Genomic DNA, 26,081 nt, shown 5'->3' on the forward strand with positions numbered 1-26,081 from the left:
AAAGCATTGACGTTGGTTAGACGTTGTGCCAACAAAAGACATTAAATGCAAACATTAAAATAACGTTAGATTTTAGTTAGATTTGGAAGTGTCTTAGACGGCATAGACGTAGGGGTACGACTATAATCAAATCAGAATATATGTTACATCTAACGGCATATGTCCAACGCGAGCAAATACAATTCCAACCGAAACGACAAGTTAATGATATGAAACAACGTTGAAAAAGAGTAATGTCTCATGTGACATGTGTGACATAAATTATAAGAATGTGTGAAAATTACGGTTCAACATAACGTAGAGGTTCATTCTAGAGGCCTGTCTGCCTTACTTTTGCACTATCCATTTAAAGGCAGTTGAATTAGTTTGAAACTTCTGTTAAAGATATCTTTTAACGGGAAACCACCCATACAAACGCATGTTGTTATTGCTCAGTATTACCTATTTTATACACGTTTTAAGAAGCTATCATGATAAGTTTTGTAATGACACTCAATTTGCTGTATACTATAATCTTTATTTCTTCTGTATTTTGATTATTTCCATTGCAATAGCAATCACATTTGTCCAAAGAAAAGAAAACCGATTAATATATGTAACATTCTCTCTCCTTCTTCCACATACTCAGTTTAAAGAATCTAACTTTTTTTTCATTTATTACCATATTGTTGTCCAACAAAGAATTACGTGCATTATACCAGCTATTTATTAGAAATTAGCTGCTGTTACCAGGTCTAAGCCCGTCAATGCACATTTCCTACCTGTTACAAGTTAAGCTTGAATGCTTCACACAAGTCTTTGTTATCAAGTTGTTTGTGTATTGGTTAAAAAATCAAACTCCAGCGCATGCGCAATAAGTGCATGTGACTAGCCAAAACAATAAGGTCAGTTTTTTTCAGAGCTAAAACTTAGCTACTGCAGAACTTTTGTATGTGATACTAAATTACTTCTGTCTAAGTACTTTGTATGAAGCCGTGTATTAATGTACAAGATTGATTTAAAAAAACAACAACATCGATTGCCATTTATATAAATTATAACATTTCGTCTTTTCAATCTCACTCGCAATACATTTACGAATTTAAGATAATTACGTTTAAACTGCTGCGTTCCTTTGTTATCATACCGATAGTTGAAAATTATTGCTTAATCGCATTTTTTTTTCGGATGACGTATTAGCTTTAATATTTTCTTTGAAGATTTTTAGGCCGAAAAGTGGATACGCCTGTTGTCATAGCGGTCGTCCACCATCCCCCACATGGAATCTTCGGATGTTTCGTTACTCTGCCGTCTGCCCCGGTACAGCCTGTGGCGTTGATAATTTCCGGCGCGACCGTCACTCCAACGACGTCCTCCGGCGTACCCGACTCCTCGCTGGCATTTTCTTGGACCCATTCCGTGGTGCAAACTGAAACAGCCGCTACATGAACGTTACCTACCTTACAAAAATCGGAAAATATAGTTCGGTATGGTAGGTTTGTTATTGACACCAATTATGACTATTTTGACCAATGCATTCTTTGTCTATATGTCTGATTAGTTGAGTGCCCTACCATGCAGAACGCAAGGGCTTGTGTTTTTAAATACGGCTGCGATAACAGCCGAAAACGACGGCGATATTATAAAGAGAAATCATGCAGGTTGCGATTAGATGTAGCTGTTGTTAGCAACGATGGCAGAATTACTGAGCTTATAAGTTTTGATTTTAATTTAAGACAATGTCATAGTATATTCTGTGCGTGCCGCCATGCTTGTCTGTTTCATAATCTTGATCACCCTTGTTAGTGTACAACTCGCGCAGTTAAGAACCCTAATTGTTCATAGGCCGTGCCTCTATGCGCCCCAGGCTCCTTATTAACTCTGCTCAGTGTTGAGCGCGTCGAATACAGTCCGATAAACATTTTAAATTGAGATACACTTTTGAACGAATCCTCAATCAGTCACATCTCAGACTTCTTAATGACGGTTTACGATATGGTACTAGCTTAGGGTATGTAGGGTTTCGCCATCTTAAATATGAAAAAAGATCTGCCAAAAACTGCAAAAACGAAATACTAGCCAGCCGAATACTAGCCAGCCGACTGCTGGTCAGTTCTTTTGTACACCTTTCAGAATCTTCGGATTTCGCCGTAATGCCTTGTACCGAAATCTTATAGCGGTTTACCACTCACCTTCGCTACCAACTGGTTTGCGGTAACGTCAATAACAAGTAATCCTTCTCATACTCAAGATTTCATGCAGTGGCAGACATATTTCATCTAAAAAAATCGAAAGTTTGAACTTGATTTAAAAAAAATGCTTATAGAAATCCCAATCACAATACTGAACGGAAGGCCCTTATTGTATGTGTTTACTCGCTGTCAAATTTAATCTTTTGAAGAGGCAATTCCTTTTCGCGACGGTTCAATGATTATTGGCTAAATTTCATGAAAATAGAATACGACAAGTAATACGCGAAGAATGCTTAAGGTGATCTAGCATATCCTAGAAAAGTCTTGGTTGTTGGGGGAAGAGCTTCTTAAAACAATATTCTGCAAATCCTGGATGAGGCTTTTTTGCGTCTTCTCAGACATTTTGTTGTACCATGCATGCGCATCAATGCTATCTTTCAGTCCATTCATATTCGTGCATAACTTAACAATACTGCTGATTGCATTGCTGATTAGAACTGGCGGGAAGAGTATCAATCCTATACATTTTTTTCAGAGACTGTACAGTATGATGCCCGACTACTAGTAAGCACTTGTTCGAGAATACATTCTGGGCTCATCAAGTCGATTTAGAAAGGTTTGCATACCATTTGCCGAACATCTGATACCAACTGTCGATTTACTGCTTTTTTACAACTTGAAGTTGAAGGACTAAGCGATAATACAGCTGGACTATACAAATAACGTAATACCTAAAATTCTAGCATGCAAGGATAAAAAGCATGAAAGGCAAAGCCAGATCAACGCGTCTGCCAGTTTTCGCACATCGTGCATGCCAAATGGTTGCTAAACTTCATGTCTGCATGTACAATTGTAAAACTGAACATTCACAGAAGGCAACATTTTATCTTTATTTGGTTAATATCGGGAAGGGGAAATAACTGCAACACGACAGTCCACTTTAGCTTTTGATGATGTTAAATAGGGCCATTATATAGTCCCTAACCTTCAGGACTTCCTTGTCTGAAGGTCTCACTTTGACGGCCCAATTTGTTGTCACATAGATGAAGCCCTTTAACCCGCGCACAATTTGCTTCTATAAAAAATGCAAATTGCTAATGAGCCTAGAATCCTCTAAGCATAAGACACACCCATTCCTCATTTATGCGGCAATAACAACCTCTTTGGTAGGCTGCACACATGCTGACTGAATAAAAGAGGTCGGTAGGTCTACAGGTGGACGTCAGACGCATGAAAATGGCATGTGCATTACACACACTATAATCGTTTTTTTGCTGTAGGGTCCGTTATAGCTATATATCAATATGTCTTTTCTCTTCTGCTTTGATAGACACAACGACACGAATGTGGCTCTTCGCTTCCTCATTTGTTAAGCACGTTTGCAATGGCAATCAGCTCCTGCTCCTGGTGAATTTATGTATGCATACTATTATACAAATCTAAGAACACATGGTGCGCATAAATATGCACCAAAGTACCATTTGTAATCGTCTATCTTTAACCTTATGCTTACAGTACGCTACATCATCCATTTAACGCATTGCTTGTTATAGTTGCCGATGTTTTTGGAGAGGATCCTGCGTACGTTACCCTTTTCTGCTACCGAACCAAAACTGCAAAGTTAGGTCATCATTAATTGCCGTTTATAGCTGTAAATCTCCCTTGAAGTAAGTGAGTTCGCTAGCAATGGTAAGCAATAAAGCGCTTTGCTACCCCTTAATACTTGTATGATCTTTGTTACCACTCGAGGGTGATTTAAATGTTAAACATTTGGAACGATTATAAAATTATTAAATATTCACACCTATACAAGCAAATCATGAGACGCATTTTGTACAGAAATAAGTGCATGCAAGATTTCATGATTGTGATATATTTTGTAAACATGTTTATGTTGATTTAAGATATACCTGATTTGGCTGGTTATGTTACTTAACTGACAATAAAAATAGGTAAATGTTGTAGGATTTATGTTGTCATTAAATTACTTGGCGGTACATGCTGTGTGACTTAGGTTATTAAAAGTAACAAGGTAATTTGTGGATTATTAAATCATATATAAAAGTTGAATTCGCCGGATAATTGTTCCTATAGAGAGGCAATACTCACATGCACTATTTTAATAGCGTTGCCCAGTACCATCACTACATAGGCTTGTGTGTTTCTGCAAGCGAAGTGAGGGATAACTGTTAATTATATTGTGTCTGGCTACATCGAAAATAACTCATACGGAAATGTAATGAGTGCAGATATCGTCTGCCACTGCTTTACAATGTCTGCAAGTGGTTTCAACGTTGACACTGTGTCCGTCAGGAATCGTTTAACAACCGTTGCGCTCGAAACTTGGGGTTGGGGGAAGTCAGCGGCGGATCATATAGTTAATTTGCGTATAACAGGACCGAACCAAGTCTGGGTCGACAGTGCTACGGATAAGCTCTTATTGTGTGTGATATTCAATAATACAGTTATTCACAATACGTTTCCATAATGACTTTGGGGACAGAGATGAACTTTCTTTATAAAGTGTTAAATAATGTAGAATATCATATTTCGTGACGACGAGACCAAAATGGAATGTTTTGGCCCATTTTGCAAGCCTTACATTCGAAGGAATGAAGACTGTCCATTAGGATTTGACTACAACTCTACTACATAAAGCCTGTTTGGTACTGCAATACTTTGCACTATGTCAGATCTTACTAGCGGGTTGCCGTCAAAATCTGATTTTGCAACAACTGTACTTTCGATGATAGTAATGCAATGTGTTACGTCTTACCACGTATACCAAATTCGTGAAACTTGACAAACCGTTTAAAGAACGTTGTCGAATCAATAGCCAAGGATAATTTCCAAACAGTCTTTAGCTACCACAAGGTACCTATATTTTCAAGAAAGATGACCGTTTTAAGAAAAGAACTATAGACCAGTCAGTATTCTTATATCAATGTCAAAATTAAACGAATGGGTCATAATTGAGCAACTGATAAATAATTTGAAAACAGTTTTCATCCTTTTCTGGCAGCTTTCAGAACAACATATGTATGTCAAACTACCCTGTTAGTGCAGGGGGAAGCCCTTGATAAACATGTAGGTACAGTTCTAATATACCTCTCAAAATCATTCGACTGTCTGCCCCATGATCTCTTCGTTTACAAGCTTAATGCACATGGACTCACAGCTACAACATGTAAACTGATAAACATCTATTTTACAAACCGAAAACAAAGTGTCCAACTTGGTCAAAGTACTAGTGATAGCAAATTTTGGCAATTAGTTCTAAGCTTATTATCTTTAAATCTGTTATCAGATCCAATTTTAACTGCTGTTCTGTTGTTTGAAATGTTTGTATTAAGACAAACATAGAAAAAATAGAAAAAAGTTTTAATACAGAGCTTGAAGGCTGTTTATTATGATTACACCCGAATTTCCTTTTCATAGATGTTACGGCCTAGCCCCGTGGTCCGTCGACGCTTCAAACTGTTCCTTTTAGGGTGTCCACGTATTTGAAGTGTTCCCATCGTGACTACCCCTCAGGTAGTGGTAGCGAAACCTCTCAGTTAAAATTTATGTAGTCCAACCATTGCGTGTAAAAAAATAGTTCACAAGGAAGACAACTCAAATCGATGTTTACAACTTTAATAAACGTTGAAAAACAGTACACCAGCGGAATAAATCATCATTTAAACATCAAAAGAAGAAAAGGTGCGGTATGCAATCTCTTGGTAGACACAGGAAAACGCTATATCATCGTGCTGAAATTTATAAGTCCTTAAAACAATAATTTTCCGCTAATTTCCTATAAAATTATTTTTGGATTTTATCAAGGAGAAAAATCATTAAAATCACTTCATTTGTTATCGTTTTCTATTTTCAGATAAATGCCAAAATCAAATGTCAAAATGGACGAAACGCCCGAGGGCGAATCGTACGGGATTTGCTTCAAGCTATGGCCAAGTTAAGTCTCCTCCTGATTCTGGAAAGCCCCTTTTTATATACTCATATGGTCAAACGACCCGAAATCATGGTGGAATATGACCCGACCGTAAAAGACCCGACCGAAAATGACCCAGATTGGGTCAATTGACCCAAATATTGGCTGACAGCTAATCCAAGATGATGTCGTCATAGATCGTGAACTATTGAAAAAGTAAATAAACATTCTTCTCTTCTCCGTCTTCTGTGTCTTTACCGAAGTTTAACAGGTTTGTGAGCAATGAAATCTGAAAAAAAATGTAAATAACTTAACATTTGTACTAACTTTTATCCCTAAACATTTAACATTGCTGAATCAAATTGTAGAATGACTGCTCACTCGGCGGTGACAAATTTCAAACAAGGCTGGCGCGGCTGGAATGTTGGGGCGTTGTTAGTTTCTTGTGTGATTTTCCATTGACCGATTACAATAATACATATTATACAAAGCATTAAGGTAGGTGCATATTTTCCTAACATAACCGTACATATGCTGGGGCATATCATTAGAGATCAATTGCCAACATTATATCTGAGCAGGGTCAGATGCATCGCTATTGAAACTTACAAAAGTCTGTACATTGACATTTGCAGGTTTAATGGCTTTGGGTTAAGGTAAGTGATCAGATAAAGTCCATCGATTACGATTATCGATCGATAACGTCATACTTTCAAATAAGTCCAGTTGCCATTTCCGGTGAGGTAATAGCTTTTTCGTTTTTAAAAAAGACAGTTGACATGCTGTGTTTGTGAAAAAACTGTTTTAAAAGCTGTACACATGGGTTTTCGGCTTTAGGGGTAATTGACTAGACATGAGCATTAATTCAGAGAGGGCATGTAGATAGCAATTATAATAAAACGTTGCAAGCGCTGGTGCATTCACCAGTATATGAAGGAACAGATTATTAATCATTAACAGTACATTTTTAACCATAATTAATTTCCTAGAATTTGAAATATGTTATAACGTTTAACCGCATAGGAACACGTTGTGAACACATTTGCATGAGAACAGATGGTCAAGATTACTCTGTTTTCTACAATTACAAACAACACTTAAATATGACCTACAGCTTATAAGTCATGTATCATAATACTTTTAACATATAAGGAAACTTTGATTTTGATAGTATTTTGATAGCACACACAGTTAAACATCATTTATAATGTCATGCGAATTAAATGACTGAGGTACATTGTTTTTAATTAAAAAAAGAATTTTGTCTAAATGGTCGCTTAAACTAACGCGGAGGACATTGTACACTGGATATTCCAGGTCAGAACATGGTAAACGGATGAGGTTTCAAAACAGACTTTGTGAAAGTTAATGGACATACTTGTTTTAAATGGTGTGTCAAACATAAGTCGACCATACAATTGTGTTTATGTTCTCTTTCGGCGTTGTAAAGAACAGGGAGCCCCACTCGTTTTCTGAACATCAGCGCCGGCAGTACATTTTTCTCGACCATGAACCGTTTTTCTCCAACAGGCACAAAGTCGTCTTGAATCGTAACTTTATTAGCTAGACTACCACGCTTGGTGTCGATAACACCTATTCTAGCAGGGTTAAAACCTCTGGCTGTAAAACCTTCATAAGACCTGCACGATTTGAGCTTTTGGAAATCCCTCCAACATCACACCGTTGGCCTAGACTGGACACTTTCAAATACTGTCTTTTTGTATATTATGTATTTTTTAGGATGTGTATGTGTGTTCCTGTTCGTTCCGACTGTTTGCTTTTAGTGTGCGGTTTGTGCAGTATATGACGGTAGACACTGTCCTGGCTTGAAACCCTTGGGGCGATATCCCTGTTGTTCTATTTCCTTTTACTAAGAGCCTGGTTTGGTTTTCTAGCATTTTTGAGTATATTTCATGTCTGTTTCAGAAAATTTATACGCTGGTGGTCGTATGGTGACACGACGCCAATTGCTTTTGTCCAAAGGCTTGCTTTTTTAACAGTCGCATTTAAGAAATTCTTTAAAGTTATAGGGATTGTGTTTTGTTGCAGCATTTCGGCTGAGGATGTTGCTTCGATGCCTATGCCTCTTATGGACTGTAACTGTTTTTTGTATGCTGCTCAGCGACATTTGGTCTTGCTCGTTCTCTAGATTCGGTATGCATGACCCCTTTTAAAGCGAAATTACTGTATAAAATAAGGTGCGTAAGATGGCAACTTTTGTTTTAGCGAGGTTGTTAGTTTCATGGTAATTTCTGTCTAAGCTACGTCTAAGTTATTGAGGTTGCTTTTTCACGCCAACAGACTCGTTTTGGCCATGATCGTAGATACTTTCCTTTGAAGAAATATAAATAGCGAGTAATTCGATTAAATATTTTTGTCTTTTGGCTTTGGGTTCAATTTGTTTTAATTTAAAATTCTCAGATAGATGTTTTGTGTCTGGATAATTTATACATCTTTAAAGGGCATAACGAAATAACTTTGAAGAACATTTATATCTACATATACAATTTATGTATGTCCTCATACAGGGTACGGAGTAAATCCGGAGTTTTAGATAGCACAAAAAACATGACCACCTTTTCGCGATTTCATAAACGTATGATGCAAGAAAACATACTTTTTGCCTTCTAACCACATACTTAGTTTCATGAATCTAATGTTCATACTTGATATATCGCAAGGCTTAGGTTTTCCTCCAGAAATACAGATCAACATTCGTACCCTTTCCCTTTCTGGAGCAAAATCATTGTTTTTGTCCCACGAAAACAACAAACGACGTGCATTATCTCCGTAGGAACTTCTATCCAAATACACACGTTTCATAAACGCAGATTTAATACGTTTTGAGTATGTGAAGATCGAGAAGTATTTTTTTAAAGTTTTAAATGATGTGCATAAATTATTTATGCATTTGAAACGTCTCAGAAAGGTAGCTTGAAATGTTTAGGTATGCCATGATCAAATTTAAGTGTGATTTTGTTACTTTTTCGTCGCCATAGCAACCACATTTCTTGTGTGAATAGAATAAATGACTCTTACTTGTAACGAACCAAAAATGATTCATAAACTTCTTAAAACACGATTGCAGTCTTGAGAAATCGCAGGGTCAAGCTTTTTCAGGACAGAATGAAATACATGTTTACTGTCTCATTGCCAAATACATTTTGACGGACATAGGTTTAATAAGTTTTGTAATATTGCAAGTGAATGTTGAAACGTGCCATATTCACCATTTTCGTTGATTTTGATTCAAACACATTTTATTTAACATATCTATATATCTATATATACATATAATACACGTTAAATATAATTTAAGTATTTGCATTAATATATTGAATCGGATTGAAACGAAAACATAGCTTATAAAGTTTCTCTCCGTGAGAATTTAGTTACACGTTATGCAGAATAATGAGAAGGTTAGACAATTTCAATTACATGTATATATGTTGTTAATGAAAACATGCAGAATATTATCTAAAGAGAACGAAATAATGCGTTTGAATTTGTGAAAATATTATGTTTTTGCAAAAGAGGTGATAGTTAAGGGCACTACAACTAGTACGCAATCGAGCGTGGAGTACCTGCAAGCGACGACTACCGTTGTAATTGTATGGAGGGCAGACTGAAGATTGATTTGAAATAGATCTCTTGAAAGAAGCAATGGAAGGGCTGTCCCGCACATCCCGAGAAAGCTCATTTCATGCACGTACTGAAGAAGGAAGGAAAGAGGAAAAGTAAGAATTAGGAATTAGTACGTGACATAACCGTTCTTGTATTAGATGCATTGCGTAGGGGATAATTCTGAGAACCAACAGTTTGGGTGTAAGGGATGATATATACTCAGGTACAAGGCCGTTGTCCATTTTATAGAAGAGACATAGTTTGTGATTGAGTCGTCTTTCTGCAAGAGTAGGCCAGCCCAGTTCCTTGTGAAGAACGGAAATAGATACTAGCTTTGTAGCCCCACAGACGATTCTACCGGCCTCATTTTGAATCTTTTGAAGTTAATTTTTTCGTAGTCTGTACAATTATCCCACACTGTATCAGCATATTCAAGAATTGGGCTAGTGTATGAAAAATAGATAGTTTCTAGACATTTTCTGTCCAAACGGAATTTTAGCTTTCGCATGATGCATATGCGTTTGAGGGCCTTACTTCTTATGTACTCAAAGTGCTCGTGCCATGTACAGTCACTGGAAAGGACCAAACCGAGATGTTTGTGCGAGTTAGTTTCTGAAATTTGTTGACCATACATAGTTAACTCAGGATAGAAACGAGGTTGTCGTTCTCGGGAAAACAAAATTGACATAGTTTTTGCAGGGTTAAAAGTTACTAACCATTTATCAGCCCAAGTACTTATGCTATCAATATCCGTCTGGATTATTTCAGTGGCCCTCAGGGGCTCATCAACGAAAATGAACAGACTGGTATCGTCTGCGAATAACCTTATATTACTACCAATGTTTACAACAATGTCATTTATGAATATAAGAAATAAAAGGGAACCTAGAATGGAACCTTGCGGAACACCGGCCTCAAGTTGGGCCCAACTAGACATGGAGCCAGGGAAAACTACGCGTTGCCTACGATTACTGAGATAGTCACGGAACCACAATAGTAAGTTGCCATGGACACCTGTTTCTTGAAGCTTCACAAGCAAACCCTTGTGCCAAACTTTATCATACGCCTTGCTAATATAAAAAATACTGTTCGAGGCCATCATCTAATGCCTGGCAAAAAGTGTTGTAAAGGAAGGTAAGTTGATTATCAGTGGAGTCACCTGGCCGAAAGCCTGACTGAAACGAGGTTAGAAAGTTTATATCACGAAGATTGTTGAAAAATGTTTATATACTGCCCGCTCGAACACTTTTTCTATTGTATTAAGTAGGGAAATAGGACGATAGTTTACAGGAAGTGTCGCATCTCCCTTTTTAAAAACTGCACATACATTGGCATCTTTCCACTGCTTGGGAAACTGACCGGTAGAAAGAGATGTATTAAAAAGGGAACACAGCGGGCGAGCTAAACAGTGCGAGCATTCTTTTAGTATTCGGTTGCTTATTCCATCAGGACCTGAGGCTTTGTTTATGGGGAGGGAGGTTACAATGTCGGTGATATTACTTGGTAGCAAAGTTATGTTATCAAGATTATAATTAATGTAGCGATTGTTTACCGGCGGAACGACATGACCACTATCGTCTAATAAAGATTGGTTTCTAAAATGTGTATTGATCAGTTCAGCTTTATCAGCGTAATCTAGACACAGTTCTCCGTTAGTGGGATCTTGAATTGCATTGATACATGGCTTAGATTGAGGATTAAGAAAATACTTTAAAATCGTCCACCAGCCTTTAGATTGGACAGACCCAGAACAAATATTTTCCGAAAGATTAGAATAGTAAGTTTCCTTTGCACTCCGAATGGCCAGAGTGGTTTCGTTTTGAAACCTTCGAAACTTATCCCAAAGTAGAGTTGAGCTTTTACTCTTAGCATTTTTATAGTACCGTTTACGCTTGCGAATGAGATTTTTTAAATGCAAAGTCATCCAGGGAACGTCGTTTGGTCGAATAACGACTGTTTTAGTTGGGATACATCTTTTGGCGTGATTCAAAATTGCGTTAGTTACATTGTTAGTGTATTTATTAATATTTGCATCAGAAAGAGAGTCCCATTCAGTATTGTCTAGAAGACCTCGTAGCTCCTCGTAGTTACCCCTTTCGTAATACAATACTTGCCTCGGAAACGAGGTTGTCTTACACTTAGCGAATTTTAGTATACCAAATATAGGACAATGGTACCGAATATTGGATTGGAGAAAAGGATCCCCAACACCCGAAGATATTAAACTATTAGTGTTTGAAACGAAGATCAGATCTAGTGTGGATGAGGTACTTTCAGTAAAGTGGGTCGGCTCGGTTATAACTTGCGAAAGTCCATAGACAGAACATAAGGTTTGAATACGCCTGGAAGAACTTGAGTTGTAATTAAAATCACCAGTTATGATTACATCACTGATTCCTCTATCAAAGGCAAGTCCCACAGAGTCCTCTATAGAATCACAATACTACCTAGATGAGTTTGGTGATCTGTACAATGTCCCACATAGTAAACGCTTACGGCTTTTCAAAGTAATTTCGACCCATATGCTTTCCAGGCAATTGATTTCTAAGTCTAGGCGGCGAGTGAAGTGTATACTATCCTTGATAAATACACAAACACCACCATGACTATCACCTCTCTCGACCGTGTGATAACCAATGAAATATATATCTTCGCAAGCGATTGATTCATTAAGCCATGTTTCAGTAAAAGCTATAATATTAAATCCATTCAATTCAGAAAAAGTATATCAACCTTGTTTTGCAGGCTTTGTACATTGTAATGGATAAATGAGACGTGATGTTGTGACAAGAGGAGTTTTGATAAATCTGAACTGGATTCTGTTGAACATGATGGAAATGAATCGGGACCAGGATTACGGTGAACATCACCAGATAACAATATGAGCTGGACAATCCATAATTCAAATACAATGGCAGAGAAAACTGAGTAGACGGCTACAAACCATAACCCGTTACAACGGAGTTTTATTACGTTAGGCTGGATCTTTTTTCCAGTGGTTGGCGTTGAGTGTGAAACGTGGTATGCCTTAAGAGAAAACAGGGCTAAGACGTTGAACAAGATAGGGATGGAAAATATTAAAACTATACTGATTTTCCAATATCCCCTGACGTATAACTTTGTCAAACCGGCTACCGACGACCAATTATTACACAGTGCGTTCATGAAACAGAATGGATAAGAAACAGAAACAAGGTTACCGCCGATATCCGGTTGACGACATCAAATGTCACTGGCGATTACCCATAAACTATCATAAGGCAATGAGCATGAAGACCAAAGTTTACAGAATGATGGAGATCTAGAAATGTGAAAAGTAAGAATAAACAAAAAAGTGATGTGTCATATGGAAGAACCTAAGAGCGTAATAAAACCTTGGTCCTTAAAAATGATGATAAATAACAAATTTCTGACAAACTGAAGTATCAACAGAAGCTGATGTAAACAACAATATTATGTACAAAGAATTACATATACCTATATGCTAAATTAAAAGTTTCAATAATTTGTAAAAAAAACAAATGGACTGTATATGCAATGAGTGATCGGTTCATAATTAGTTATCGTACAAAGTAGTTACATATGTATATATATATATATATATATATATATATTGTATTAAATTTTCGTTGAAGTGGTAAGCCAAAGAACAAAAGAATTGACGTTTATTTTAAAACTGTTTTCAATCCTCATACCTAATCTCATGGACGTTGTACGACTATTATTTTGAGCATGCATCAGGTTAAAGTGCGCCCCCCCCCCCCTCGCGTGGGGTTGATTCGTTGCAACCAAAGCATTGTGAGCCTGGTCAGCCCCTATTTAAACGGGACTGACCTCTCGTGCTTCCCTCTTCGTGGTCGATAACTGTTTTCGATGTCATTCATGTTTGTTACCCAACAATTTATTTCTGGCCTTATGGAGCTTGATCAGTCTTTACGGTTTTCCCCTCCCTCAATGTTGAGAGCATCTTCTTTCTCTTTCTATGATTTTTGATTAAACTTTAATACTATGCGTGGAATGATTATAGGTCAAACCACTGTGCAACCAAAGGCGCGGGCCGCGAGCTAAAACGCAATTGAAAAACTGGCAAGCCTAAAACTGTCAGTATAGCCATTGCGTCCAATAACGTACAAATGCAGCTAAAATATATTTAATCAATCACTATATTACCCTATCAGTATTTAGCTACGTGACAATTTAACATTTTATAAAATATTTTACGTGGCTCAATCCAAAGAAATCAATCAACGAAAATGTTTCAAAATGTTTTATGATGTTGTTGTCCATATTATCCAATTAAAATTATTCGTAAAACAATGAATTATGACATTACATGTCATGTCATCAAATTGAAAGTGTTTTTGATCACGTATGAATGTACAAAAACTATAAAAGTGGTTTTTATCTGAAAACGTTTCATATTGAATATGCAGAGGCCATGCATTTCACAGCAATTTAAAAGTATTCTTAAAGTAACAACACACTTCTGAAATGCAGGTTAACAATCTGTACTAAAACACACGAGAATACGCCTTTTTATGCTTCACGTTATCATTTATAGTCATTGAGGACACATGAGAAATCGCTGAAACACATCAAAGCACAATTGCGGACACAAATGTACCCTCTGAAACACATCAAAGCACACTTGTGGACACAAAAGTAGTCCCTGAAACACACCAACGCACAATTGTGGACACAATAGTAACCCATGAAACACAACAAAGCACGTTATAAAAGTACGATTTCAAATGAGATCATGCCTAAAATAAATGATATGATTTGAAACTGTAGTTTAATAACGTGCATTGCTGTGTTCTAGGGACGCAAATACATTGCTGTTGGTCATTTGTTTTGCTTTAACTGTGGTTGAGTCCAGCCCTTTCATTCAATTATGCATACAATCGGATTACAATCGTTTCCTCTATAAGTTTATCATGAAGGAAGTACTTTTTCAAGTTGAATAAGCACAATACCACACAACTGGAATGTGCCAATGGAAATTTGAAACATTAACGTTATCATTTTATCTTCAAACATTTTTCAGTCTCCTCTGAAATTTTATTTATTACTATACATTGTATTTCCATCTAAAAATGTGCACTAATTTAATTCCATTTACAATGCTGTGTATTACTGTAATCCCATTTAATATGAATGTTGTATCTTACTTTCAATTAAAAAATGATATATATAATTATTTTACAATCGACAATGCTGTATATTGCTATATTTCCATTTACAATGATTTTTATTATAACTATTTTTCAATATTACTATAATTCCCATTTATAATGCTGTATATGACTTTACATGAAGTTATCAACATGTGGATTTTGTAGTCAAAGTCGGCATCGTATTGGATCACCCCTTGTAATACAGAAACAAATGTGGCAATCCTTAAGTATTTTTAAAAACTTTTATCTTATACTTGCAAGTCATCGGTGGCTTTCGGTAATACTAATATGATTAAATATGATAAATAACGTTTCGTATATATATTATATATAACCTGGTCATGTTCCAGTGCATTGATGGGGGATTTATAGAAATTCACCTTTGTACAGGCAATCTAACTTTTTGCAGTTCAATATTTGCCATGCACTTTAATTGAATCTTACAGGTACTTTATGTGTCCTTGAAGTAAAAGGCAATTCGAATTTCTCTCTTAACCACTAAGGCTACCAAGGCGTTTTGTCTAAATGCCCGAAAGCTCATTTCAAGTTCACTTACGCCACACCCACGTTTCATTCTTACCGCAAAACATGCATGGCGAAAATAACAACCATCACAACCACACACGACCAGGTATCCACGTGCTTTCATTGCATTGCTTTTATATAGAGAGGATACCCTAAACCTTATACGGGTACTTTGAACGGGTGTAAGGGAATATTATACGTATGTGATCTGGCTAAAGATCGTTCCCTATATTAACTGCCTCTGGGTCGGATCAGCAGAGCTAAGTGACATGGGCCGCAGAATGACACATTGATAGTCGAAGCTAAGAAGGGCTGCAAGGTTGAATAGTTTCCACAAGACAGAGACTTCCTCGAAAAGTTCTTCTTAGGTTGTTTTGAGGCTTTTTAACTGCGATACGACCTCAGTTTTCTGCTTCCTTTAGTTAATAATAACTTAATATATCTAACTGCGATTTCGTTTTTTTTTTCCTTCTTCAATTAATAAAAACTAACAATAATGAATAATGTTTTTAATTTCGTGATCCACTAGAGCAAGCCTCCTGCATAATTTAATGAAAAAAACAAACTAGAGCTCATTATTTATTTCTTGAAAGGTGTTACAAACGTAAGCACATACTACCTTTTTTGTCACCTGACAATGCAAACGCACTTTATTAATGTTTGGTTTTGTTTATTACGTAATTATATATAATATTTAACAAATTGCCTGTAAATATCATGTTGACATATACCTGCTATTGTAACACAGTTGATAACAGATGTTTTAAAAGTTGACGTTCACGTTTTTACTAGTTAATGTTCGCTTTTATGCAGTGTCATTTATTTGCAAATCCCATGCATTCCATTGCTTCCGGAATGCAACTACTTGAAATTGTTTTCGGACGCACGTGTCAATTGTTGTTAAGGCAATTGTAATATATTTAAGAATTTAAAATGCTGCTGTGCCTGGTAATACTGTTGATGTATTATTAAATAAGTAGACTTAATATCTCGATTTTCTTGTTAATTAAAATATAAACTATCGGGCACGTGTAAGTTGTATTGTTGTCTCGTTTTGCATTTTTATAAAATAGCCTTACTTTCTAAATGCAATGTTTAATTGTTTTATTATTGATAATTCCAGATTAATACACATCCTAAATCATCGTTGAAACAAGTAATGTAAAACATGGATACCACACACACACGCACGCACGCACGCACGCACGCTCATACGCTCACGTATAATCGCCATTAACATACCTAACACTCATATAACTAGCTTCAGTAAACATCCATATTCAGCTGCAAGTGGAAAATATAGTGTTCTCATGTTAGTTCTATGATTGCTCACCATGACCTAGTATGTGATCAATTCCAACCAATTACCAAACCCCTCCAAGATTTATTCAACATTGATTTCTTGTACTATCTAGATTGGCCTGCAACTGTGATTTTAACGTTGTTAATAAATGTTTCTATGATTTGAAAACAATCTTTAAAAGCTTTGATTTATATCCAAAGTGACTCATTATCCATGACCTCTCAGTAAGTTTACCTCGTTCAACGGTCCTGCTTGATGCACACTCATCATCAGGGCCATTAGTGCTTTGGTTGTATGAGATTTGATTTGTCCGTTTAGATATTTTCATTTTTACATCTAACTGGAAATATATATATAATTTTCCTCTGGCCGTCCTTGTCCGTTTTTTATTAAAATGATTACTCAAACGTTTGTATTTTAACCAATAAATCACTTATAAAACCATCAACGTATTTATAAATGATTCTAACAATTTCACTGAGTTATACCATTTCAAGCTATAATTTCATTTCCTTAATATCTTTCATCACTCAACTAATCGAATACAAATAATATAAATTTACATCTCTGGAGACCATTAAACCTTTTACATTTCAAAAATGACGGGAGTTTCACATCTATATTTTAACATACACAGATGTACTACTATACTATTATAGTTGCACCACATTTAACATTAAAACAGGAATCGGTTTGAGAATGAAAACAAATAACAAAAGAGATTGGCATTCATTTATCTATTTCATTCTGTCTTAATTTCCGACTAAGAAAATGCAAGTTTTAAGTGACTTATGAAAATCTGGTGAAGATCAATCTGATTTCTACAATTAAGGACAACACTTATATATGATCTACATGGTCTAGCTGATTAGTCATATATCATGAAAACTTTAACATATACTTTAACAAAACTTTAACAAAACCGTATTTAGACAACACGTATTTGGCTGACTCGGAGTGTTTTGGCATGTGACTTCATTTTCTTTAAATATTTTACATTTTCAAATCATTTGGAAGGAAATATTAGCGAATACATGTCGCTTTTATTTTTAATAATGATTTCCTTATTTGTTCCCAGTTTTAGTACAATGATGTTTTTTTTATTATGAAACTCTATGATCACACAGTTTTAAACCTTTTAGTTTATAAGGCAGACTGTGTGGGATGTTTATAGTTTCTAACAATGACTGCATCGTATCTTTGAAAAGTTTTTGCATTATTTGCTCTGAGTTGTATCCCTCCGTCTGCAGATAGAGTTGGGATCTCTAATCATAGAAGTACTTGGAGTTCACCTATACGTTTATTATTATTTGTTTTATTGATAAGTTTCCTCAAGTTAATGCATACTTCGATAATATTTACCTTTTGCGTTTTATCTTTATTAAGGTTTGTTGGGATAAGAGTGAGGTTTGTGCACATAAACTGGTTTAAACCCCCAGTAAATTTACATTTTTTACTGACCGTTCCAAGGCGGTACCTAACAATTCTTAATAAACCTCTTTTTTATATATAAATAACATTTATGGTACATAAAAGTATTTATGTAGCTTGCTAGGCCATTTCTTTATTGGTTTGGCAATTTTACCGTTTCGTGGTACCGACAAGCGTTTTTGTGCGTCGAGGTCTCACAGCCAGACTTCGCCTGGCTTGATGGATACCACGTGACGTTAACGAACCAATGAAATCTCTATCGTCATTATCCTTTGTTTTCAGCGAACAAGCTTTGCGTGAAACGCTAAAAAATCAATAGCCACCTCCTCCACGTCCTCCTCCACACCAACTATACAATACATTGTGTCTAGTCAAACTTGTATCATTATTTAAACTTTTGTATCAACCATTTGATCTCTGTATATTTTGTTTACATTTAACAAGAATTTTGTTAAAAGCCACTTTTGTATATTAAGGGTGTTATTTCAAATGTTTGTATGTTTGTATTCATTAATGTGTCATTACTGCCAGTTTTGCAGATTTCTATACTATTTTTATATTAGTGGCGGTTTGGCCGCCAGATAAGACATCAACATTTACCTTGTTTATACAAATGATGTATATTATTGTGTGGCCGCCAGATAAGTCATCAACATTGACCTTGTAACGGCATTAAATAAATGCCCATATACAAACTTATCCTGGTCGTTTGTTGATTACTTACTAGCTGGGGATATGAGAGTCATAGCCAAGCCTGGTATAATACATATAGTATGTATGCACTGTACTGTTTGTGGAGTTTTGTGCTGTTCTTCTATGTTTCTTGTTTGTGATTTTGTGTTCTACATGTTTGGCGTTTGCCCAGTGCCACTAAACGGGGTTTATGTTTTAACTTTTTGCTACCGAGTTTGTATCTGTAGCTTTTTGCATAAATATGAGGAAACGTTGATTTTGATAGTATTTTTATAGCACATACAGTTAAACATTATTTATAATGGCATGTGTATTAAATGACAGATGTACATTGTTTTTAATTAAAAAAAGAATTTTGTCTAAATGGTCGCTTAAACTAACCGCGAAGGACATTGCACACTGGATATTCCAGTTCAAAACACGGTAAGATGATGCGGTTTCAAAACAGACATAAATAAAATAAAGTTAATGGACATACTTGTTTTAAATGGTGTGTCAAATTGTGTTTATGTTCTCTTTCGGCGTTGTAAAGAACAGGGAGTCCCACTCGTTTTCTGAACATCAGCGCCGACAGTACATTTTTCTCGACCATGAACCGTTTTTCTCCAACAGGCACAAAGTCGTCTTGAATTGTAACTTTATTAGCTAGACTACCACGTCGATAACACGTATTCAAGCAGGGTTAATACCTCTGGCTGTAAAACCGTCATAAGCCCTGCACGATTTGAGCTTTTGGGAATCCCTCCAACATCACACCGTTGGCCTGGACTGGACACTTTCAAATACCGCCTTTTTGTATATTATGTATTTTTGAGTATGTGTATGTGTGTTCCTGTTCGTTCCGACTGTTTGCTTTTAGTGTGCGGTTTGTGCAGTATATGACGGTAGACACTGTCCCGGCTTGAAACCCTTGGGGCGATATCCCTGTTGTTCTATTTCCTTTTACTAAGAGCCTGGTTTGGTTTTCTAGCATTTTTGAGTATATTTTATGTCTGTTTCAGAAACTTTATATGCTGGTGGTCGTATGGTGACACGACGCCAATTGCTTTTGTCCGAAGGCTTGTTTTTTTAACTGTCGAATATAAGAATTTCTTTAAAGTTATAGGGATTGTGTTTTGTTGCAACATTTCGGCTGAGGATGTTGCTTCGATGCCTATGCCTCTTATGGACTGTAATTGTTTTTTGTATGCTGCTCAGCGACATTTGGTCTTGCTCGTTCTCTAGATTCGGTATGCATGACCCCTTTTAAAGCGAAATTACTGTATAAAATAAGGTGCGTAAGATGGCAACTTTTGTTTTAGCGAGGCTGGAAGTTTCTGTCTAAGCTGCGTCTGAGTTATGGAGGTCGCTTTATTACGCTTACAGACTCGTTTGGCCATCGTAGATACTTTCCTTTGAAGGAATATAGATGACAATAAACGATTGTGTCTTGTGGCTTTGGGTACAATTGTGTTTTTTTTATTAAAAATCATAAGATAAATGTTTTGCGTCTTGATAGTGTATACATCTTTACAGGGCATAGCGAAATAACTTTTCGAAGCAGATTTAAATCTACATATACACTTTATGTATGTCCTCTTTTAGAGTACGGAGTAAATCCAGAGTAAGAGATAGCACAAAAACATGATCACCCTTTCGCGATTTCATAAACGTATGATGTACAGAAAACATCCCTTTTGCCCTCTTACCACATACTTAGTTACATGAATTTTATTTACATACTTGATATATCGCATAGCTTAGGTTTTCCTCCATAAATACGGATCAACATTCGTACCCTTTCTCTAGCAATTTTTTTTTTGTCCCACGAAAACAACAAACGACGTGTGTAATCTCCGTATGAATTTCTGTCCAAATACACACGTTTCATAAACGCAGATTTAATACGTTTTGAGTATTTGAAGATCGAGAAGTATTGTATATTTTAAGTTTTAAATAATGTGCATAAATTATTTACGCATTCAAAACGTCTTAGAAACGTAGCTTGAAAAGATTAGTTATACCATGATCAAATTAAAGTGTGATTTTGTTACTATTTCATCGCCATAGCAACCACATTTCTTTTTCTTTTCTTAAAAGAATAAGTGACTCTTACTTGTAACTCACCAAAGATGATTACCAAACTTCTTAAAACAAGATTGCAGTCTTGAGTTTTTCTGTAGCTTTTCAGATAAATATTGAGAAATCACAGGGTCAAGCTTTTCGGGACAAAAGGAAATACATGTATACTGTCCCATTGCCAAATACTTTTCTACGGACATAGATTTAAGAACAAAAGAAATGACGTTCATTTTTGAAACTGTTTTCATTCCTCATACCTAATCATCTCATGGACGTTGTATGACTATTAATTTAAGGATGCATCAGGTTGAAGTGTTCCCTCCCCTCCCAACCCCCGTTGGGTTGATTCGTTGCAACTAAAACTGTCAGTATAGCCATTGCGTCCAATGACGTACGAATGCAGCTAAAAATATATTTAATCAATCAATAAACGACCCTATCAGTATTAAGCTACGTGACAATTTAATATTTTATAAAATATATTACGTGGCTCAATCCAAAGAAATCAATCAACGAAAATGTTTCAAAATGTTTTATGATGTTGATGTCCGTATTATCCAATTAAAATTATTCGTAAAGCAATACCAAATGTTACAACATGTCATATCATCGAATTGAAAGTGTTTTTGATCAAGTATAAATTTGCAAAAAATATAAAAGTGGTTTTAATCTGATCACGTTTCATGTGTTTTAATATGCAGAGGCCATGATTTGCACAGCAATTTCAAAGTAGTCTTAAAGTTGGAACACATTCTTCTGAAATGCGGGTTAACGTACTGTACTGAAACACTCCAAAATACGCCTTTTTATGCTTCATGTTGTCATTTATAGTCATTGCGGACACAAAAGAAATCCCTGAAACACATCGATGCACAATTGTGGACACAATAGTAATCCCATAAACACACCAATGTATAATTGTGGACACAATAGTAAGCCCTGAAACACACCAAGGCACAAATGTGGACACAATAGTAACCCCTAAAACACATCAATGCACAATTGTGGACACAATAGTAAACCATGAAACACATCAATGCACAATTGTGGACACAATAGAAACCCCTAAAACACATCAAAGCACAATTGTGGACACAAAAGTAAACCCTGAAACACATCAAAGCACAATTGTGGACACAATAGTAATCCCTAAAACACACCAATGCACAATTGTGGACACAATAGTAATCCCTGAAACACATAAATACACAATTGTGGACACAATAGTAAACCCTGAAACACACCAATGCAGAATTGTGGACACAATAGTAATCCCTGAAACATATCAATGCACAATTGTGGACACAATAGTTATCCATAAAACACACCAATGCAGAATTGTGGACACAATATTAATCCCTAAAAAACATCAAAGCACAATTGTGGACACAATAGTAATCCCTGAAACACATCAATGCGGAATTGTGGACACAATAGTAATCCATCAAACACATCAATGCACAATTGTGGACACAATAGTAATCCCTGAAACACATCAAAGCACAATTGTGGACACAATAGTAATCCCTGAAACACACCAATGCACAATTTTGGACACAATAGTAATCCCTGAAACACACCAATGCACAATTGTGGACAAAATTGTAATCCTTGAAACACACCAATGCACAATTTTGGACACAATAGTAACCCCTGAAACACATTAAAGCACAATTGTGGACACAAAGGTAAACCCTGAAACACATCAAAGCCCAATTCTGGACAAAATAGTAATCCCTAAAACAAACCAATGCACAATTGTGGACACAATAGTAATCCCTAAAACAAACCAATGTACTATTCTGGACAAAATAGTAAACCCTGAAACACATCAAAGCACAATTGTGGACACAATAGTAATCCATGAAACACACCAATGCACAATTCTGGACAAAATAGTTATCCCTGAAACACACCAATGCACAATTGTGGACACAATAGTAATCCATGAAACACATCAAAGCACAAGGGTGGACACAATAGTAATCCCTGAAACACATCAATGCACAATTGTGGACACAATACTAATCCCTGAAACACACCAATGCACAATTGTGTACACAATGGTTATCCCTGAAACACACCAATGCACAATTGTGTACACAATGGTAATCCCTGAAACACAGCCATGCACGTTATAAAAGAACGGTTTCAAATGGTATCATGCCTTAAATCCATGATACGATTTTAATAATAATTCCTGAAACACATTGCATTGCTGCGGGTCATTTGTTTTGCCTCAACGGTGGTTTCGTCCAGCACTTTCATTCAATTATACAAATAATCGGGTTACAATCGTTTCCATTATCAGTTTAGAATGAAGCAAGTACTTTGTTCAGGTTGAATAAGCACGATACCACACAACTGGACTGTGCCAATGAAAATTTGAAATATTAACGTTATCATTTTATCTTCAAACACATTTCAGTCTCCTCTGCAATTTTATTTCTCACTATATTTCCATCTAAAATGATGTACATTATATAATTCCAATTACAATGCTGTGTATTACTGTAATCCCATTTAAAATGAATGTTGTATATTACTTTGATTCAAAAATGATTGATATTGTCATTGTGAAATGTGTTCTTATGCAATAATATATTATTAAATTCAAAAATTCAAAAATGATGTATTTTATTATTTTTTAATCGACAATGCTGTATATTGCCATATTTCCATTTACAATGAATTATATTATTCTTATTGTCCAACATAACTATACTTCCCATAAATAATTTTTATATTACCTTAAATTAAGTTATCAACATGTATATTTTATTGTCAAAGTCTGCATCGTATTGGATCTCCCCTCGTATTACAGAAACACATGTAGCCTTCCTTAACAATTTTATTAAAAAACACACGTTTGTCTAATACTTGCAAGTCATCGGTGCCTTTCGGTAATACTAATATGATTAAATAATATGAATAATGTTTCCTGTATATTATATATAACCTGGTCATGTTCAAGTGCAGTGAAGAGGGATTTATAGAAATTCACGTATGCACAGGCAATCTAACTTTTTGCAGTTCAATATTTGCCATGCACTTTAATTGCATCCTTAAAATACTTTATGTTTCGTCGAAGTCAAAGACAATTTGAAATTTCCCCTAAACCACTAGAGCTACTAAGGCGTTTGTATAAATGCCCGGAAGATCATTTCAAGTTCAGTGTTTCACTATTACACGTCTACACCCACGTTCCCTTCTTACCGCAAAACATGCCTAGCAAGAATAACACCATTCACAAACACACACGATCAGACATTCACGTGCTTTCTTTGCATAGCTTTTATATAGAGAGGATACCCTAAACCTTATACGTTGTACTTTGAACTGGTATAAACAAATATTATATGTACTTGGTCTGGCTAAAGAGCGTTCCCTACATTAACTGCCTTTGGGTCGGATCAGCAGAGCCAAATGACATGGTGGTGTTAGTAGTTTATACTCCGGGTCCCGGCGTGAGCACATTGAAGGGTCCCAGAGTGACAGTTCAACCTCCGCACACCTATCATGGGCTGAACCAGTACTAGGTGCCTTCACCTCTGCAAGGAACTGACAACTTCAGTATATGCCAGGGGCAGTGGTACAGTGCGAATGGTCGTAGAAAGGATTTCATAAAAAATCACAACAGAAGTGACCTGGTCCGCCCGGGAATCGAACCCGGGTTGTCCGATTCAGAGTCCAACGCTCTACCGATTGAGCTAACCGGGCGGACCCAAATGACATGGGTGGCAGAATGACGCATTAACAGTCGAAGCCAAGAAGGGCTGGAAGGTTGAATAGTTTTCACAAGACAGAGACTTCCTCGAAAAGTTTTTCTTAGGTTGTTTTAAGGCTTTTTAACTTCGACGCGACCTCAGTTTTCTGCTTTCTTTGGATAATAATTACTAATCATGTCTAACAGCGACTTCGGTTTTTATTCCTTCTTCAATTAATAAAAGCTAACAATAACGAATATGGTTTTTAACTTCATGATCCACTAGTGCAAGTCTCCTACATAATTTAATGAATAAACAACTACAGCTCATTATTTATTTCTTGAAAGATGTTACAGACGTAATCAAATACTACCTATATTGTCACCTGACGAGGTAAACGCGCTTTATGAATGATAGGTTTTGTTAATTACGTAATTATATAATAATAAACAAATTGTATGTAAATATCATGTCGGCAGATACCTGTTATTGTAACACAGTTCATATCAGATATTTTGAAAATTGACGTACAATCGATGTACACGTTTTTACTAGTTTATGTTCGCTTTTATGCAGTGTCATTTATTTGTAAATCCCCTGCATTCCATTGCTTCCGGAATGCAACTACTTGGAATTGTTTTCGGACGCACGTATCTATTGTTGTTTAGGCAATTATAATATATATAAGCAATTTAAAATGCTGCTGTGTCTGGTAAAATTGTTGATGTATTATTAAATAAGTAGACACAAAATATCTGGTATTTCTTGTTGGTTAAATATTAAACTATCGGGCACGTGTAAGTTGTATTGTGGTCTCGTTTTGCATTTTAATAAAATATTCTTACTGTTTATTTTTTTTTATTAATATTGATTATTCCACATTAATACCCAACCTAAATTCGTTGATACAAGTTATGTAAAACATGGTTATATTGTTTATCATGTAGTTTATACTGTGGGAAAAGTCCAAGTAGTAAACCATCCAATATAAACCCTATTTAGAAGCATACGGCGAGGACCCAAATGACACTGGACTAGAGTTTCAAACGTACAAATGCCACATACACAAGCACACACGCACGCACGCATATGTATGAAATATTGGCCCCAATGGTGAAATAACTTACTTTCAGGGTGGATAAATGGACATAAAGTTGTAAACTGACTAGAAAGAACAATCATAGCTGCATAGTAAGTTATTACATTAGAGTACCTCTTTGTCGGGGAAATACGTTACACTTGACAAGAAAAGGTTTAATGTATCAAAATAAATCTTGGTACACATGCTGACAGGGTCAGTTATTTACATAGAATATCTGATGATATAATCATCTCCAGTGGCATGGTTTTAATCGACATCTATTTTGCTCTTCCTGGTATCAGAAGGTTAATGTTACCGTGATGCATGTTTCATGTTATGCCAAAGCATTTCATTTTACAGAAATGTTAAACGGGTCG

General features: G+C 36.0%; 1 non-coding gene across 1 annotated transcript; it reads right to left on the minus strand.

Moving 5' to 3' along the window:
- Positions 1-24,564: 24,564 nt before the first annotated feature.
- Positions 24,565-24,641, minus strand: Trnaq-cug (transfer RNA glutamine (anticodon CUG)). Its single transcript has one exon. It is a non-coding gene; the product is annotated as a tRNA-Gln (tRNA).
- Positions 24,642-26,081: the final 1,440 nt, after the last annotated feature.

Source organism: Mya arenaria, chromosome 8, assembly GCF_026914265.1.
Source record: "Mya arenaria isolate MELC-2E11 chromosome 8, ASM2691426v1".
Classification (NCBI taxonomy): Eukaryota; Metazoa; Mollusca; class Bivalvia; order Myida; family Myidae; genus Mya; species Mya arenaria.